Genomic DNA, 5,755 nt, shown 5'->3' on the forward strand with positions numbered 1-5,755 from the left:
AAAAAAAAACACCCAAGATAATATAGTTTAAACAGGACTAAAAATTATTAGGATATTTCCCCTACAGTAATGCATATCTAACCATGCTACAAAACAAGATCAGTCTCCTGTTTCCAAACCGAAAAACCACTCCCAAAATGTTATTCCTGAATTCTTTCAAGGTTATTCGCTTCACTTAAAAAAGGATCAGTCGAGTAGTGCAGCACTTTCACAACACAGTTATTACTTGTTTTTGTACAAGGCAATCAAGTTTATCAATAAGACTTCGCTTTTTCTATACAAATTCAGAATTTAAATAAAAAATGTAGTTGGGCTAAATTCTGTATTAAAGAATACCGTAACATTAGCATGGCAGAAGGAAGTAATTTGCTTAACTAATTTGGTCAACTCACCTGTGTGGCTGCATTTTTTTTTTTCTCCTGCTATAGCTTCCAACCCATATCCAATTTTTGACTCGTGTTTGGAAAATGATGTCTCAGAGACACCAAATGGACTGAAGCTTTACTTAAAACACACAAGAAACGACTAGATAACACAAACAACACTTCACAGTCTCGAGATAACAAAATCCTTGGTCATTTTAAGGCACGATTTACTTGCGCTTGACCATCGTGAGCTCCCTGGGCTCTCCCGAGCCCCGCTGCCCCAAGCAGCCAACCTGCAGAACGACAGCTCTTCTGTGCTATGTGCTGCAGAGGTATTGACTGCTGCTAATTAATGGATTGGGACCAAATGAGCAAGAAGTTAAAACCCCTTGTTGTATCTACTACCACTACCCCACCCCGTTTCCTCCAGGCAGACGGGAGGGGATTGCAATACCTTTTTGTGTCAGTAAGAAAGATTCTTACGGTCGAGCGAGAACAAGATTTGATTTATATAGACCGTACTGAACTAAAGCCCAACTTTGAATCCAAGTGCAAACTCGCTGGGTAACAGGAGGCTGCAGTGGGCGCCCAGGTGCCGCGTTTGCTCCTGACAGCTCGGAGGGGCGGAGGGAGGTTCGGGGCGCTCGCCCCTGGCAGCGCCCGCCAGGGGGGCCGCAGAGGAGCTGTCCAGGGTGCTCCCGGCGGGCACGGCCACGCACCTCGGCCGAGGGCTTTCGGCAGCCGGGCTAGCAGCTGCTACAGAAGTAAGTTCAGGACAGTCTGGACTTCTGCTCGTCTAATTAAGCATGAAATAGTGATTGCTGCTATTTCTGGTCTTCAACGCTCCGTTTGTTCCCCTCTCCTTTTTTAAAGGCTGGCTCTCCCTTTGCTCCCTTGACAAATCTTGCCTTTTACGTATTTCAGCAGCGTATCTCACTGCTTTTGCTTATCCCCCAGAACCAATTCTCTAAAACGTGAAAATCATTTTCTTTCAGTAGTAGGTGACCAGAGTAATTCTCAACTGTAATCCACATTCACACCTCTTCTTTGTCAAAACAGCAGTGACGTGTTTCTACTAAGAGGGATTTGTCCACACGGATGTGCCTAAAACTGGTCTTTTCAACTATTTCAGACTTCCTAGCACTAGGGATATCATATTTTCACACAGGCAGAAACACAAACCTTTCATCTGCAGAGCACCCAGAGACTATTCTATTTCAACAGTTCATTAATATGATCACAGGCAATTTCTCAGTCATTCCTTCAAATCTAGAAATGAACCTATCCATGCTCTGATTAGTCATTAATCTTCTATCAAACGTGCTTAGTAAATAACTATATATAATTTAGTATCAACCCAATACAAGATGCAATACTAGGAATAGCTCATGATAGACAGGATGAAGGGACTGGTAGTGTTTTTTTGCCCTCCTCACATCTTTATATAGCTTTGGCTAATAAAATTTAAATACCTAGAATCACATCCATATCTTAACTTTTGTGGGAACATCATGCTACCACCACTCTATCATTACCAATAAGGTTTAGCCAAAGAATGCTTGGAAGGAGCTTGTGATTACTGATAAAACATTATACAAAAAAACATTTTAAACTGGCTAGGTAGCATCAGTAATTAAAAATATCATACCAATTGCCCACAGAACAAAGAAGGTAACCCATCATTTAAAAATCAATATCCAAATAGAATAAAAGTAATATAACGGCAAACTTTGAAAAAACATTCCTTTCAGATTATTGACCTGAATTGTAAAAAAAAAAAAAAATTGTAAAAATGGGTCTCTTACACTGACAGCAACTCATAAACCAAGCATCAAAATAAGGCACATTCAAGAAAGAAGGCAAAGAACAAAATTAAGCAACAAACTGCAAAACAAGCAAACACACACACACACCCCCCCATAGGCTAATAAACTTGAGGATTAATGGACAGAATCCAAAAAGGCTACTAGTCCAAGTAGATTTGCTAAAGAGAGGTATTTTTCAATCAATTAATTCCCTTCTATGGCATGTTCGAGCCTACGGTTAGGAGAAAAGCAACAGAAGTTGCCTAACCCAGCTTCAGTAAGGCTTTTGATATACTAGAACATGTCGTGTCTGGACAAAACTGTTCCAACAAGCCTCTAGCTTCATAACTGAAAACTTAATTCAGAGAGTAGTTAAGAATAATTCACAGTGATTCAAGACAATGCACTGGTGGGCTCTGATATTATTAAATCTATTCTCTAATGATTTGGACAACTGCAGAGGAGCTCATTTCTCTAATTTGTGGACAATGCTTTACAGGAAGAGCTGGAGGACAGGGTTTGAAATCAGAGTGGCCTTAATGAACTGTAAGTAGTGAATTCTTTGCTTTTACAGGACTTAATTGAGTAAAATCACATGCTAACTTTTACACTTAGGGGGTTGGAGAATCTCAGGATAGCTGCCAACTAGCTAAGTTATCCTGTATAACACAAAGATTTGGGACTGCGTATCTGAATCTGAAAAAGATAGAATAGAGGCACTCAGATGTTTAAAAAGCTGATGCAAAAAGGTTAGCGATGTAAAAGGGTTAGTTAAACTGTGCTTCATACCTGGGAAGATGGCATGAATGAAAATGAAAGGAAATTTAGGATTTAATTCCACATGATGATTTCTCCCACTCAGAGCCAGAGATTCTCTGTCCTTGTCACAGCTTGCTTCGTTACGCCAGTTCAACAGCAGGTGGACACATTAGGTAGGCTGATAACATGATCCGAGTTAACCTTTCTTCAGTTGGGAGATAATTAGAGCCAAGCAGTCTCCATGCTCCCTCTGTCAACAAGTCACCATATCTTAAAACAAAATGAAAACCCAATACACTACCACACACCTCTGCCCTTATAAAGGGGAGGTTTAACTGATGTCATTGGTGATTCAGTTCATGGCACAATTTCACAGCAATTGTACAGGCACACACACAAGAAGGCTGTGAACTAGAGCGTCAGGTCTTAAACAGCTTTGCTTTAAGAATAGCCCTTCAGACATTTGCAGGTGAACATCTGCTGTTAAGACACAAAAAGGTCCTCCTCCTACAGTGAGTTACTGTGATGGACAAAAACAATTCCTTATTCAACTCGGTGGAAGTGTGGCATGATCCATCTAGAAAAGGGCAAGCTTCTTTTGATCACCCTTTGATTTACAGAAATTCTCACTCCTTACATGTCAAATCAAATATTTTTCACAGGAAAACAGTCTCTGCGCATAGAGAGTAATTCTAGAGCATCTCTCTGTTGCTATTACTTTCATTTCCTTCACAGTGAGGTCAGAACCAGAAACAGCAACTCAAAGTGTAAACAAAGTCTTCCATCTAGTCTCCCCTTTCAAAAACTGCAAAGGACATGCCCTTTATAAGTTAAATTTAAGTATCAGTCAATTATATGTCTTCAGAGCTCTGTTGACATTCTATGGAGAACTAGAAAAGTGATAGAGCTGCACACAGAGAATTAATCCTGTTTAAAAGGGGGGCCCATCTCTCATCTGACAGCAGCACCACATCTCCAGCTGTTCCTCCCCTTGCCTGCAGCCACTTGTTTCCACCTCAACACTACTCTCCTTGCTGTGCTCAAGCTAAAAGATAGCCATGTGTGCCTGTTTACTTTTCTGGCTGTACCAGCTCTGGGATCCAGCTGCAGAAGCTGTGCCAGCCCTTTGGCCACCAGCTCAGGGACAGAGGTAAGTACCCAGATGCAGAGGCTACTGCCAAAGAGAGGTCGCATCCTGCCTCCCATTCTCAGCCACAAGTTCCTGCTTCTCCCTCACATCAGATCTGTCACACTGCTCACAGAAGAATCACTCCATTTGCTGAGGCAACTTTTAAAGATGTTGGAGCAGCATAACAGATATTTTCTGGATATGATATAAAAAGGGTAAAAGTACACAAATGAAACTAAGAGACAACAGAACCATCCTTTCCAGCATAGCAAGACACTTAACCAAGGGATAACTGCTCTTTTAGCAACATCACTGGTCACTGGTCTACAAGCTGTGGTCAGCTTCCCAAAACAACGTGGAAGACAACATGGCTGCCAACCCCTGGACAAATAAACCTATTGTTCTGTGTTTAAGCATAAGCGTCATAAGTTGCTACTTCTTCGCTCTAATCTCTTTCAGAAAAAGGCATCTCTTCCCAGCAGTATCATTAATATGGCTAGCTATATTTCTTTCACTTTCTTCCTCCACAATTACAAGCACCTCACTGATAATCTCCTTCTAATAGTTTACAGTTTAGGCATCTAGCTAGAGCAAAGTCAGAAAACTCAGCTAATGATTTAGGCTTTTATTTTCCTAGTCCATGCTTTTCACATTAGCTTTTTCCTTACGGACGCAGAACACTCCAGATATTTCTGTAAAACACGCAAAGATTTAAGCGATGTCATCTCCAGAAAAGAGATACTATCACAACGAAGACGACCAACAGTTCATCACGTTTTGATGCACAAACCATGAGAATGATCTATAGTAGCTCTTCTTGATACTAACAAAAACTACACCTAAAAAATAAACACTACATCTTCTTAAAAAGTTTTTTTTTTTTTTTTTGGGGGGGGGTGTGTGGAAACTTCTAAGACTACTATGAGGACGCTTTGACTGACCAAATACTATACTAGTGACTACTATTGCCACTCACGCACACAATGACGACTGCTACGTGCAGAGCTATCATAAGAGCAGTGCAGTTGTTAACTGTGACTGAAACACCAAGCATGCAGAAACAGTGCCTTGGCAAACTTTGACTTCACCACAGTCGCACGGCGCTAGCATGAAGGAATAGCGATTCAGCTTTTAGACAAGCAGGCCTTAGTTGTCGGATCAGGCAAACTGTAAGACACTTTTATCTGACGCCCCCTTTTCCCTCCTTCGGGTTCTGCTAACAGCACCTTCGCCCTCGGCTGAGTAACAGCACTAATTCTTCACTCTACAGCTGAAAGGAAAAAAGCTGGTGGCAGTGAGGGATAACAGGTAAAATCTACCAGCACTGTTCCGTGTTACCCCCTCAGAGCAGGGGGGCTTGAACCATCACTGCCTCCCGCCGCCCTGGCTCTCCCCCCAAACCCGGACGAGGGCCGGGACGAGCCGCCGGGACGAGCCGCGCGAGCCCACGGGCCGCTCCGCGCCGGGGCGCCGCTGCTCAGGCAAACGCGGGCGCTTCAGCACCGAGGACGAGCCGCGGGGCGCTCCCAGCGCGGCCCGCACCGCCCCGGCCTCCGCGCACCCTGCCCGCGGCGTTTCACGGCGCAACGCGCGCGCGAGCGAGACCAGAGCGCTCAGAAACCCCATTTCGGGAGCTGCTCCGCGGTTCGCCGGCGCCCGGCCGCGCCGCGCCGCAGACGAGGCGGGCGGCGGGGCCC

General features: G+C 43.6%; 1 protein-coding gene across 2 annotated transcripts in view; it reads right to left on the reverse strand.

Moving 5' to 3' along the window:
* The window catches only part of STIMATE (STIM activating enhancer), a 36,671-nt gene that overhangs the window by 30,424 nt on the left and 492 nt on the right, over window positions 1-5,755 (reverse strand). The window lies entirely within an intron of this gene.

Source organism: Rhea americana, unplaced genomic scaffold (assembly GCF_003343005.1).
Source record: "Rhea americana isolate MKP2758 unplaced genomic scaffold, rheAme1 scaffold_19, whole genome shotgun sequence".
Classification (NCBI taxonomy): domain Eukaryota; kingdom Metazoa; phylum Chordata; class Aves; order Rheiformes; family Rheidae; genus Rhea; species Rhea americana.